The sequence below is a fragment of the Schistocerca nitens genome, chromosome 4, assembly GCF_023898315.1.
Source record: "Schistocerca nitens isolate TAMUIC-IGC-003100 chromosome 4, iqSchNite1.1, whole genome shotgun sequence".
Classification (NCBI taxonomy): Eukaryota; Metazoa; Arthropoda; class Insecta; order Orthoptera; family Acrididae; genus Schistocerca; species Schistocerca nitens.
Window position 1 is genome coordinate 123,295,941 of NC_064617.1, and position 13,384 is coordinate 123,309,324.

The 13,384-nt window shown below is 39.2% G+C and overlaps 1 non-coding gene across 1 annotated transcript; it reads left to right on the plus strand.

Annotated features, from left to right (window-relative positions):
* The first annotated feature begins 12,970 nt into the window (after positions 1–12,970).
* Positions 12,971–13,041, plus strand: Trnag-gcc (transfer RNA glycine (anticodon GCC)). The gene has a single exon. It is a non-coding gene; the product is annotated as a tRNA-Gly (tRNA).
* Positions 13,042–13,384: the final 343 nt, after the last annotated feature.

Sequence of the window (13,384 nt, forward strand, 5' to 3'; positions counted from 1 at the left end):
CTTTACACTTTGTTATTCGATTAAAACTCAATTTTGACGTTGAAAATGCATTTATTATATTTTTTAAATAATATGCAAGTGAAAACATGAAAAACTGGCCCAAAGTGACCCCAGTCGACGGAAATATGTACATCATACTGGTATGCAATTGCTCTGCCATGGGTGTCAGTTTTTTTTTTTCTTTCTTCTTTTTTTAGATTCCTGTACTGCCAAGTTTTCTGTAGAAGATGGGAGGGTGGGGGGCGGAGGTGTAATATCGCACTCCATCCTTACGTTTTCTTCATGGTACTGGTTATTATGTCTCTTCATACTTTAGCTCTTGTAACACGAACATCATATCGCACTCCATCCTTACGTTTTCTTCATGGTACTGGTTATTATGTCTCTTCATACTTTAGCTCTTGTAACACGAACATCATGATCCCACACTATATTTAATTATTTCGCAACAACAATCGCATATTCATCGAACGACACGACTGTATTGAGGGAAATTGTTTCGCCACAACAAACTAACATGAATCGAATCACACGTGTCGTTCTCCAGCTGGTACTGATCAGTATAACTCATTCGCGTAAACATTACATTACCGTAATAAGATTTATATCGTATTTGTGACCGGTGAGCATTAAAGAATGAATTATCTCTAGTTGACACTGTAGTTTACTAATCGATTGTTATTTCAAAGCCACCTACAGAGTAATTGTGATAAATCGTATCCATTTAACGCCATTTTCTGCTCGAATAATACTGCACATATTGTTGTAAATGATGGCACCTTGCATTTGTAAACATATATATTTTTTTTGTATATCACTTTACTTTATGTGATTATAAGCTACTGACTCAAACTTAGGAAGACATTTTTTAGTAATCTTCGGGAATACAGCTTATTTAGTGGGCAAACAAAGAATACAGTGTTTCAGTCACTTCGGTGAGCTCCTTCCGACAACACGACAAATACAGTCACAGAACACCAGAATACAGTACTCCATATGACTCCAGCGCAGTCTTCTACACAGTGTGGGGCGACTGGAACCACAATTCTGGGATTGTGCTGTGAAAAGCTGTAGTGCCTAAGGCTCAAAATGATCACGCCAATTGATGCCGCGATAAGGGTAAGCGTATTTCGTAAAATGCTTGAAAATTAGATTGCCAAGGTTGGTGCGTAAATTCATACTAGAAAATTAGTTCTGATGTGATCCATTCTTTAATCTCCTTCTAGCATAATGTGTACAACCTGTTACAGCGTTATTTACTGTACAGTAACAGTAGTTAATGCATTGGCGTTATATTTTCCTCGTAGTTTACGTAAATAAAGAGTGTGGATTGTACAACGCACAACATGTGAAGTACGAAATTGTGGCTGTCATGGGAACTCGTCTACACTGCAGATATTAAAATTTAAAGAGGCGAATTTGGTTTCGTGAAAATATTGGGAAGCGTGACTAGCACTTTGTTCCAATAAAGCCTTCGCAGAAAACATGTTTCGGTAATTGATTTGTGCAAATACTCTACATAAAACATCTCGAAAATAGCAGGTGTAAGCTAAAATTTACTTTCTACTGAAAGTGTGGACCTAAAGACGGATTTCCAAAATCACAGTCGGTGGATGCAAGTCACGAAATATTATAGACATATGTTTAGAGCACGCGAAATGATATAGGCTTAGTTGTACTTTGTTTTAATTACAGTATTAAGAAATTCCCTAATATCATTAGTGCCTGTATCAGCATGCCCCCCTCCCCCCACCCAAATAAAAACAGAAACTTGAGACGAGCTATAGTGATTAATTCTTCTTCTGATTATTGTTATTATTATTATTATTATTATTATTATTATTATTATTATAAGGCAGTTACAGTGGTACCTTGTCCTGTCACGTGCGATTCTCTCGAATCTTAAACTGGATACCGAAGCGAAACAACTTTTGAAGGTCTCAGCTGCGTTCTGTTGTAGAGGAACAAATGTTTTGGTAGTGGTGTTAGATTTATCGCATGCCTAGGAAATCTCTCGGCTAGTTGTTTGAAATTTTTTTCCATTGGCTTTGCAGTACACACATGTTACGGGCATTGGCATTATCAAGGGTAGGGCAGAATCTAGGGTGTGGGTAAAGCCTTTTTTATTCATCAAGAATTCTCGAACTTATATCAACAACTATCTGCACGTGTACTAAACAGCAGATTTAACAATACCGACCATGACGAATAATAGCAATCACTATATATCCTGGGTTTTCTTAGTTGTCACACTCGTAGAAATTATGCCAGTTCCTTGGTACGGCTGCGGTTTCGTTGCTGATCTGCCGTCAGAGTGGATATGTACTTCTATGTAACTGTGCCGAAATGTAGTCTTCAATCTTTTTGTTGCTTCGTCGTTCAATCTTTAGCAGACTGCTGCAACGAGCAAGTCTAACATCCCGAGAGCACCTATCCCACAGAAGATTCCCAACGCAGTAAAAATATTAGCATTATACGTAACAGTCATCTGTCCCCAATTTCCATTATGATGCCATTAACGCTTCATGCACGATGGAATCATACAAGTTGTTCACCATTCCTCTGTGGAAAAATAAAATAATCCACATTTTGCTGATTGTGCTTTCAGTTTTACAAGACAGGTATTATAGTACACTCCTTAGAACACGGCCATTGTTATATTGTCTACATCTGTACTTAATCCCAAACACATCAACCGAAACAAGAGAATACGCTAGAAGAAGGGGGGGGGGGGGGGGAGTGTGAAATATCAGGTTCGAAAAAAATGCGCTCCTCACGATTGAGACCTTCTCAAACTGTGTCACATGCCATCACCGAGCTACGAATTGTGCATTCCTGTTGGTATTCCGTACAGTAACGCAGAAATACTGAAGAAACTTAACTGGTAGACGTGAACCATCCAGAGAAATTCTATTAACAAAGTTTCAAGAACCGGCTTTGAATGATGTCTCTACGAATACGTTACAATCCCGTATGTATCATTCACATAGGGAAAGTGAGGACATGATTAGAATAATTACTGCACTCATAGAAGCATTCAAACAATTGTATTCTTCGCGCTCCATTCGTGAATAGAGAAGAAAGATAGGTACACAGGTACGTACCCTTTGTCGTACACTCCAGTGTGGTTGGCGGAGTATATATGTACATGTCTAGATATAGAAGTAGCTGTAGAAATAATGTGAAAAACTGGAAAGTCGGGGATTACCTTGGGCAGACCCAGTCTACTTAAAGTTGATTCCACCGACCAATATGAGGATTTTTTTTTTTTTTTTTTTTTTTTTTTTGAGGTATTCCACATTCGTGTTATTATTTGTCAGTGAGCTATATTTTATTTAACCAAACTAAAAAAAGTAGCTTTCGAAGTACATTTTATTCTACTTAAGTTAAGCTAATGGATACTTACATATCTTTTGAAAGTAATGCAAAAAATCTATTACCATGAACGCATTTTAATTGTTATAAGCAAACGTAGATGGCGCCCAACGATAGTCTGTGGGGGGGGCTAGGACCGGGGTTGGGAATATTTGAATATTTTGTGAGACAGATGGCGACTTCTAAGAAGCCATAGAGAAGTTCCAGTTCAGACCCAGTTAAAAACCAACGTAGTACTGATTTTTAAATCATACTCATGAAAGAAAATCACCTTACAGCATTGTATTTTTTTTTTCCTTCGCTTGAGAGCTAGAGAGCGTGGGCGCCATTGGCGACCAGAGTTGAATAAGGCTTTTCTAAAGTTACTTCCTGTCTCTCCAATTCTAGAAGTATCAATGTTACCTTTTTCTTGATATCTATATTCTCAAGCACTCGTTTTCTCCTATTACATATTTTAAATTTTCAGTTTCAGCCTAAAATTAGCCGGCCGTTGTGGCCGAGCGGTTCTAGGCGCTTAAGTCTGGAACCACGCGACCGCTACGGACGCAGGTTCGAATCCTGCCTCGGGCATGGATGTGTGTGATGTCCTTAGGTTAGTTAGGTTTAAGTAGTTCTAAGTTCTAGAGGACTGATGACCTCAGCTGTTACGTGCCATAGTGCTCAGAGCCATTTGAACCTAAAATTATGGGAGTGTCAATTTATTTTTGTAAATATTTTCTAGCTCTATTTCATAACTCGTTGGTTATCCTCAGTTTAATCAATGAGGATGTAATTTCAGACTCTCGAATCAAACCTCGTTAGTCTTGCTAATAACATAAAGATGTACCGATACTTTGCATCATATTGAAATAACCTACCCATTTAGGTAACAAAATAATCTACTTTAAAAAATACTAAGTAGATGCATATCAATCTTTCGTCGTAACGGTATGATGGATTTTCCTGTACTCTGTATCAAATTTAGTTTTTGGGGCACGACAAAATTTCAGACATTGAAGCAGTTATTCCAAAACTAGCGAGTTTTAAATTTCTTGCCGCCTCCGGGAAAATTTTGTACGGGCGACCATGGGTGCGGCAGTGTCTCGTGTAGTAAAACGCCAGGCTGCGCTGACGTTTCGAACCGGAAATTGACATTACGTGACGCAGCTTCAGAGAAGATGTAGCTGCGCATTATACCGTTCTCAGGGTAGCTGACTAGCTGCTAAGACGTTGCTACGCTTGCCTACTCTCACATGGCTTGCTTATTCTCATTTCATTTGCTTTCCTTGTTATTTTTTGTTTCCGTTGTCTTATATATGCAATTACTTACTCATTACATAGTTTATGCTGTTAAAGAGATGACTACGGTAAGCAGATTCAAAAGGATGTAGGTTGCAGTAATTATTCGAAGATGAAGAGGGTCGCACGGAATAGAGTAGCGTGGACGAGTGCATCAAACCAGTCTTCGGACTGAAGATCAACAACATTCTTAGTGACTATTGTCACAGTTTAGATCGCTTAGCTGCTGCCAAAATTCCCCCAGTATATTGCCTCATATTAAAGGTGGGAAAGAAAGCAAGCATAATAGGTACCCTTGTTTTCCGCATGACATCCATGTTTTAAATAAACTGATGGTATTATATTTTCCATCGCAAAATCAGTGACGGAGTAAGTATTCCGAGTCAGACAGCTAGCCATACAACTAGATCTCAAATTGACATGGTAAGCAGACACCAGGTAAAGCTATTTAAAGTGGTTTCATCCTTCACAAATTATAAACCATCGTAAGTGAAAAACATTTGCTTACATGCTAAACTTCCTGCTCTTAACATTTCCTTCTTTGTGTTAGTCTCTGTGGAACATTATTCTTGTGGAAAAAGAAAACAACCAGAGCTACTGTATCAAAGGAATATTGAATGTGTGAGTGAATCATAATGACCACCCTTCAAGTGATTTAGAACATTATTTGTATTACCATTTCGCACTAAATACATTATTCCAAAAGCACACACAAGTTGGATGAGTCATTATTACAAAGACGTGACGTACACAGACATGACCGTACGGAGCGGGTAGTATCTAAATTTCGCTTTCAGGATGAAAGAATTCGTGGGGGTGAATATGAACTACCTTGACTAGTGATACAGGCGTTTATAATAATAAGAGTTTCGCGTCATACACCAAGCTGTAACAGAGAGACGAAACAATTATAGAACATTAATTTGTGGGCATAGAGCAAATAATTAAATCTAAAATACCTGTATAAATGTATTTAAGTAATCCCCAGTGTGCTCGTACTTCGTGAGAAAAGCTTCATTAGTGTAATACATTTATCAATACTTGATGCACAGTGATAAATAGCATGATAACGTACGTTACAACAAATCTGGACTGATGTTTTTTCTAGAGTCTACTTCTACAATGGAGTCACACAGATGTCACGGAAATAGTTCACACGCATTATTCTGTCAGGCGGAAGTTTTTAAGCACAACTGAACGGTAATTAGAACAATATTCTTCTCTTTAGTAGCTGTCACCAGTCAGCCATTTCAATATATTCGCGTATTTTAGTGCATATAGATAACTGAGGGATAAAACTGAGAAGGAAAGTACACGAATTTTATAGCTACGAATATACTATCATATTCCGCTCGAGCACAGATTTCCGCGTCACCTATCATCTGTCGTTGTTGCCAGGCGTGTACTGCAGCTAGTCACGTGATATTGGTCTCCGGTTCGAAATGTTAACGCAACCATGGCGCGAGTCACTCCCCCGTGTGTGCAGGTTTACCGGGAGAGCGTCTGCATTCTGCAGCCATTTTTCGAGTCCATCTGAGAACACTTGGATGACTTCGTACACATTCTGTGCGGACCATTGAGTCAGGAGTACACGTAAATCGTGTGTTCAGTGCGCATCGGTGGTTCAGTGGTAGAATGCTCGCCTGCCACGCGGGCGGCCCGGGTTGGACTGTTTAATATGTTAAGATAGTTTTTCATGAGTGTTTCCCCTTTGGATATCACTTTTACTCACCAAACAACAGCTGACAACTGATACACTCGTTAATATTTCTGTCAAATTGATTTCATGCCTAGTGCATGTCACACTAAGGTCTCGTTTTCAATGTTGTTGTTGTTGTTGTTGTTGTTGTTGTTGTTGTTGTTGTTGTTGTGGTCTTCAGTCCTGAGACTGGTTTGATGCAGCTCTCCATGCTACTCTATCCTGTGCAAGCTTCTTCATCTCCCAGTACCTACTGCAACCTACATCCTTCTGAATCTGCTTAGTGTATTGATCTCTTGGTCTCCCTCTACGATTTTTACCCTCCACGCTGCCCTCCAATGCTAAATTTGTGATCCCTTGATGCCTCAAAACATGTCCTACCAACCGATCCCTTCTTCTAGTCAAGTTGTGCCACAAACTTCTCCCCAATCCTATTCAATACCTCCTCATTAGTTACGTGATCTACCCACCTTATCTTCAGCATTCTTCTGTAGCACCACATTTCGAAAGCTTCTATTCTCTTCTTGTCCAAACTAGTTATCGTCCATGTCTCACTTCCATACATGGCTACACTCCATACAAATACTTTCACAAACGACTTCCTGACACCTAAATCTATACTCGATGTTAACAAATTTCTCTTCTTGAGAAACGCTTTCCTTGCCATTGCCAGTCTACATTTTATATCCTCTCTACTTCGACCATCATCGGTTATTTTACTCCCTAAATAGCAAAACTCCTTTACTACTTTAAGTGTCTCATTTCCTAATCTAATTCCCTCAGCATCACCCGACTTAATTTGACTACATTCCATTATCCTCGTTTTGCTTTTGTTGATGTTCATCTTATATCCTCCTTTCAAGACACTGTCCATTCCGTTAAACTACTCTTCCAAGTCCTTTGCTGTCTCTGACACAATTACAATGTCATCGGCGAACCTCAAATTTTTTACTTCTTCTCCATGAATTTTAATACCTACTCCGAATTTTTCTTTTGTTTCCTTTACTGCTTGCTCAATATACAGATTGAATAACATCGGGGAGAGGCTACAACCCTGTCTCACTCCTTTCCCAACCACTGCTTCCCTTTCATGCCCCTCGACTCTTATAACTGCCATCTGGTTTCTGTACAAATTGTAAATAGCCTTTCGCTCCCTGTATTTTACCCCTGCCACCTTCAGAATTTGAAAGAGAGTATTCCAGTTAACGTTGTCAAAAGCTTTCTCTAAGTCTACAAATGCTAGAAACGTAGCTTTGCCTTTTCTTAATCTTTCTTCTGAGATAAGTCGTAAGGTTAGTATTGCCTCACGTGTTCCAACATTTCTACGGAATCCAAACTGATATTCCCCGAGGTCAGCTTCTACCAGTTTTTCCATTCGTCTGTAACGAATTCGCGTTAGTATTTTGCAGCTGTGACTTATTAAATTGATAGTTCGGTAATTTTCGCATCTGTCAACACCTGCTTTCTTTGGGATTGGAATTATTATATTCTTCTTGAAGTCTGTGGGTATTTCGCCTGTCTCATACATCTTGCTCATCAGATGGTAGAGTTTTGTCATGACTGGCTCTCCCGAGGCCATCAGTAGTTCTAATGGAATGTTGTCTACTCCCGGGGCCTTGTTTCGACTCAGGTCTTTCAGTGCTCTGTCAAACTCTTCACGCAGTATCTTATCTCCCATTTCGTCTTCATCTACATCCTCTTCCATTTCCATTTTCAATAGCCAACATAAAATGCCTCCCGCTTGTTTCCTAACACGATTTAATAAGAAGATAGTAATAACTCAACATTATTTTAAAATGAATAGAGCACATCCACAACTCAAAATATCTACAAAAATAATGAAAATAATAATAATAATAATACCATAACTAGTAATAAGTAAAATTTACATAAAATAACTTTTTTTACTAATTATTCTTACTAATTATTCTCTGTAACTACCTAGATCATACAATCAATGCCTATTCCAAATACATTCTGCCACACGTACAAATGTAGTGTACAAAGACTCAGAAAAGCTAAACTACAATAATAAACAGTGAAGAAACAACTAACGAACTCTGACAGACTCTCGAAAAATTACAAAAAAAAGCACCAAATGAAATAATTACCTGGACAGTACAGTAACAGAAAAATAAAAGCAAAGAATGGATTGCCTCGTCTTTACAAGTAAAATGCAAAATGTATTTGTAAAACGAAAATTGTTATTTCGTAAATACGTCTATATACGTTCAAAAAAAAAAAGTTCGATTCCCGGTCGATGCATCATTTTTGCAGTTGTCTCCTTGGAGCTGCTGCGTTTCTTGTGAAGCTCAACTACACAATATACCTGTACTTCAGAAGGCAGCAATGGGCATATTTTAGAAACTCAAGCAAGGATTAGTATTTAAAAAAATGGAATTTATTTTACTGTTTTTCAAAATCTTACCAAAGTGTATCATTGCATTAGATGAAACCGCTCCTTAAATCACTGATGCCGTTCTTCCTGAGACACTTCACAAACTTGATATTTATGACGTCCCGCTAGTTCATGTAATGATGAAAAATTTATTCCATGCATTTTTAATTTTTTGAAATAAAAAAGAAATCACAAAGTGCTAGGTCAGAGCTGTACGATGTTCATTTCTACTGTATACGGTTATGCGTTGACGTGATACAGTTCACGAAATTTTTGAAAAAGCTGCGGTAGACAGATATTTGTGTACCAGTCGGCAGTAACACTGTGTGTATCTTCTGATACTGTTGCATCAGTACGGCCCTTATTAAAGAATTTAAGAAAAGGACGAAAGAAAGTGGCAACGATCTTCTGACCAACACTGTTTCGAAAGACCAGTGAACTGACTTGACTTTTCTTCTCTTGAAGAGCAGTGCGTTGTAGTTTTTGATCTGAAAGACTGTTGTCGACGGCTTCCACATGAACTCAGTTTTCTGACGCATCACTGTTGTAAAATGCTTTGGATTTGAATTATCAGTGTCGAGTGTCGTTCGAATGAAATACGTAATATGGACGTCGATCATAGTATCTCTGCTTAGCAACGTAAACAGAGATCACAGTTTCGTTCGCATTGCGAAATGATTTTAAAATATAGTTGTATTACAGACAGTTGTACTTAATGCGGTGTCCATTATCGTTCATAGCCTTTCGGCAAGTAATTAAACAAAAGTTTCGTTTGTCTGGGACCAGAATAGCGGCTTTTGCGGCCGTCCTGAGCGGACGCGCTGTGGCGCTTCTGTTTGGATTTTACGACTTAATATTCAGTCTGTGCGTTACAGTGTTGGGTAAAATTATGATTTTTGGTGATGCAGCATTTTAGTTTCCTTGTTTTCGCAAGCTGTTAGCTGTTGACATGGCAACCATGTTCCCCAGAAAGCTTACCATAAGATTTGGACTTGACAAAGCAACCCGTAATGTTCAGCCAAGTTCACTGGAAATTCATGACTCGATATTTGACGTTATTGGCGTTACTTCGGATCAGACGCACACTGCTCATTATGACTTGGAGCAATACTACTTTTTCGTGAAGCTGCTTTAGCCGTTTGTGCTGGAACGGATTTTGCAGAAATTTGAAGGGAAAGCTGAATTCCGCCATCGCGATAATTCGGTGAGTACAGTTACCATTTCAAATGCTGATGTTGATTATAAACAAGTCAGAGTATTTAATTTGCCCCCCGAGATAGAAAACTGCTACTTAAAAGACGTATCATCTAAATATGGTGACATCAAGCAAAATCGTAATGAACGATGGTCAAGCCAACATAGATTGCAATGCTTTAGTGGTGTTCGTTCTGTCGATATGCATATCAGACAAAACATTCCATCTCATATTTTGGTTTGTGGCTAAAAAGCGCACGTTATTTACAATGGACAAACTTTGACTTGTCATATGTGTAACGAAAGTGGGCATCTCCGGCAAAACTGCCCAAAAACGGTGTTTATATTGCAGAATGATTTACAACAGCGTAAAAGGTTAACACTGGTTGATCTTGTGACCGAAAATCAGATGACGGGTGGTGAAGTTTCCAGCATTATGGGAAATGTGGAGGACAGACCACAAAATACTCTTGAAGCATTTCCACCTTTACTCAGGAAAGACACTGCAGACAATACGGCTGGAAAAAGTAGTGTAGCTACTAACAAGAGACGTCGAACTTGTGACGGCAGTAGCACAGATGAAGAAGATATCAACCTGCCGCTGGAAGCAGTAGGTGACATTCAGAAAACAGTACTGGAAACTACTGTTTCAGACAATATTGTCAGTATAGATTCAAACTCTGAGTCAAGTATATTAGTAGACAAATCGAGTACGCCACCATCAACTGAACAGGTCGAAGTGACATCACAGTCCCATTCTGTAGCGCTGGACGCGCTATGGCAATACACTGTGCTTGGTGACGCCACAGCCCCGTACTGCAGTACCGGTACGTCAATCAATGCAGACAGATTCAGTCGCGGATGCAACTGAAAGCAAACAATACAAGGTAGCGAGTGATTGTCAACAACAGGCGACGTCACAGCCCAAATCCCAAGACGACGAAGAGTTTTACAGCAATAACACACAAACAGCAAACGAAAGTGATGATAGAAATGACCGGGCATTGGAAGAATGTTTGCAAACTGCGTCTGCGCCGCCTTTGATAGACGAAATGGAGGGACACGACTGCCCCTCAGATTCACCGACGTCGCCCTCGGTGTAAAACTACTCTGGGGGTAGGCGGAGCAGACATTCGGTGAAGGCCAGTGTCAATGCAAACCGCAAGAAAAGTAATAAGGAAGATTCAAATGCAAACCGCGACGGTGGTCTCACGTCAGATTCTCAGGAAGTATCCCGTATGGAATGGCATGAAATGAGCGGGAAAAAAAGGTCACTCCCCTATGTTAGTCATACACGATTACCACGTTAAACATTAATAGGATACAGTCGGATGTTAAAATAGCTGCTCTGAAACAGTTTCTGTATGAGTCAGCCACTGACATTGCTCTACTACAGGAAATGGTATTCCCACAAATAAATTTTTCCAATTACGTTGATTTTTACAATATTTACACTGAAACGAGAGTTGTCACGGACATTTTAGTTAGAGAGGGAATCCCCGTACATAACCTGGAGGGGTGTATCAAACCAGTCTTCGGACTGAAGATCAACAACATCATTGTTACAGTTACTATTGTCCCAGTTTAGATAGCTTAGCTGCTGCCAAAATTCCCCCAGTACGTGACCTCATATTAAAGGTGGGAAAGGAAGAAAGAAAGCAAGCATAATAGATACTCTTGTTTTCCACATGACATCCATGTTTTAAATGACATTGAAACTGATGATATTATATTTTCCCTCGCAAAATCAGTGACTGTGTAAGTATTGTGAGTCAGACGGCCAGTCAAACAACTAAATCTCAAATTGACATGGTAAGCATACACCAGGTAAAGCTATTAAAAGTGGTTCCGTCCCTCACAAATTATAAACCATTGTAAGTGAAGAACATTTGCTTACATGATAAACCTTCTTCTGTTAACATTTCCTTCTTTTTGTTAGTCTCTGTGGAACAGTATTCCCGTGGAAAAAGAAAACAACCAGAGCTACTGTATCAAAGGAATATTGAATGCGTAAGTGAATTATAATGACCACCCTTCAGTGATTTAGAACATTATTTGTATTACCATTCCACACTAAACACATTATTCCAAAAGTTGGATGGATCATTATCACAAAGACCTGAGGTACACAGACATGACCATACGTAGCGGTTGTAACCTAAATTTCACTTTCAGAGTGAATAAATCTGCATACAATAACTTCGTTGGAATGAATATGAACTATCTTGACCAGTGATACAGGCGTTTGTATTAATAAGAGTTTCGCGTCATACACCCAGCTGTAACAGAGACACGAAACAATTATACATTAATTTGTGAAGATATAGCAATAATTACATTTAAAATACCTGTATAAAAGTATTTAAGATAACACCCAGTGTGCTGGTAGTGTATGATATGGTCATTTTGTGAGAAAAGCTTCAGTATTAATACTGTAATACATTTCTCAATATTTAATGCACAATGATAAGTAGCATGACAAGGTGCGTTACAACAAATCTCGACCTATGTTTCTTTCTGGGGTCTACTTGCACAATGAGGTCTCACAAATATCACAAAAATAGCAGTCGCACGCATTATTCTGTCAGGCGGAAGTTCTTAAGCACAACTGAAATGTAAGTAACACCAAATTTTTCCCTGTAATAGCAGTCACCAGTCGGCCATTTCAATATATTCGCTTATTTGTTTAGTGCACATAGATAACTGAGGGATAAAACTGAGGAAGTACACGAATTTTATAGCTACGAATATACAATCATGTTCTGCTCGAGCATAGATTTCCGCGTAAGCAATCATCTGTCGTTGCAGCCAGGCGTGTAAAAGAAGCGAGTCACGTGATACTGGTCTCCGGTCCGAAATGTCAACGCAACCATTGCGCGAGACACTCCGCCGTGGGTGTTGGTTTGCTGGACGAGCGTCTGCAATCTGCAGCCATTTTCCAAGACATTCGGAGAACACTTGGATGACTTCATAGAAGGTCTCTGCATAACCTGTGTCAGAAGCAAAGAAAGTTGTTTAACCAGTGCGCATCGGTGGTTCAGTGGTAGAATGCTCGCCTGCCACGCGGGCGGCCCGGGTTCGATTCCCGGCCGATGCATCTATTTTGTCTCCATGGAGCTACTGCGTTTCTTGTGAAGTCCAACTACGCGATATACCTGTACTTCAGAAGGCAGCAATGGGCATATTTTAGAAACTCAAGCAAGGATTAGTTTAAAAAAAATATTTTATTGTTTTTCAAAAGTTACCCGTTAACAAAATATATCATTGCATTAGATAAAATCGCTCCGTAAATCAATGATGTCGTTCTTCCTGAGGCACTTCACAAACTAGATATTTATGACGTCCCGCTAGTTCATGTAATGACGAAAAATTTATTCCACGTATTTTATTTCCAATTTTTGGAAATAAAAAAGAAATCACGAGGTGCTAGGACAGGGCTG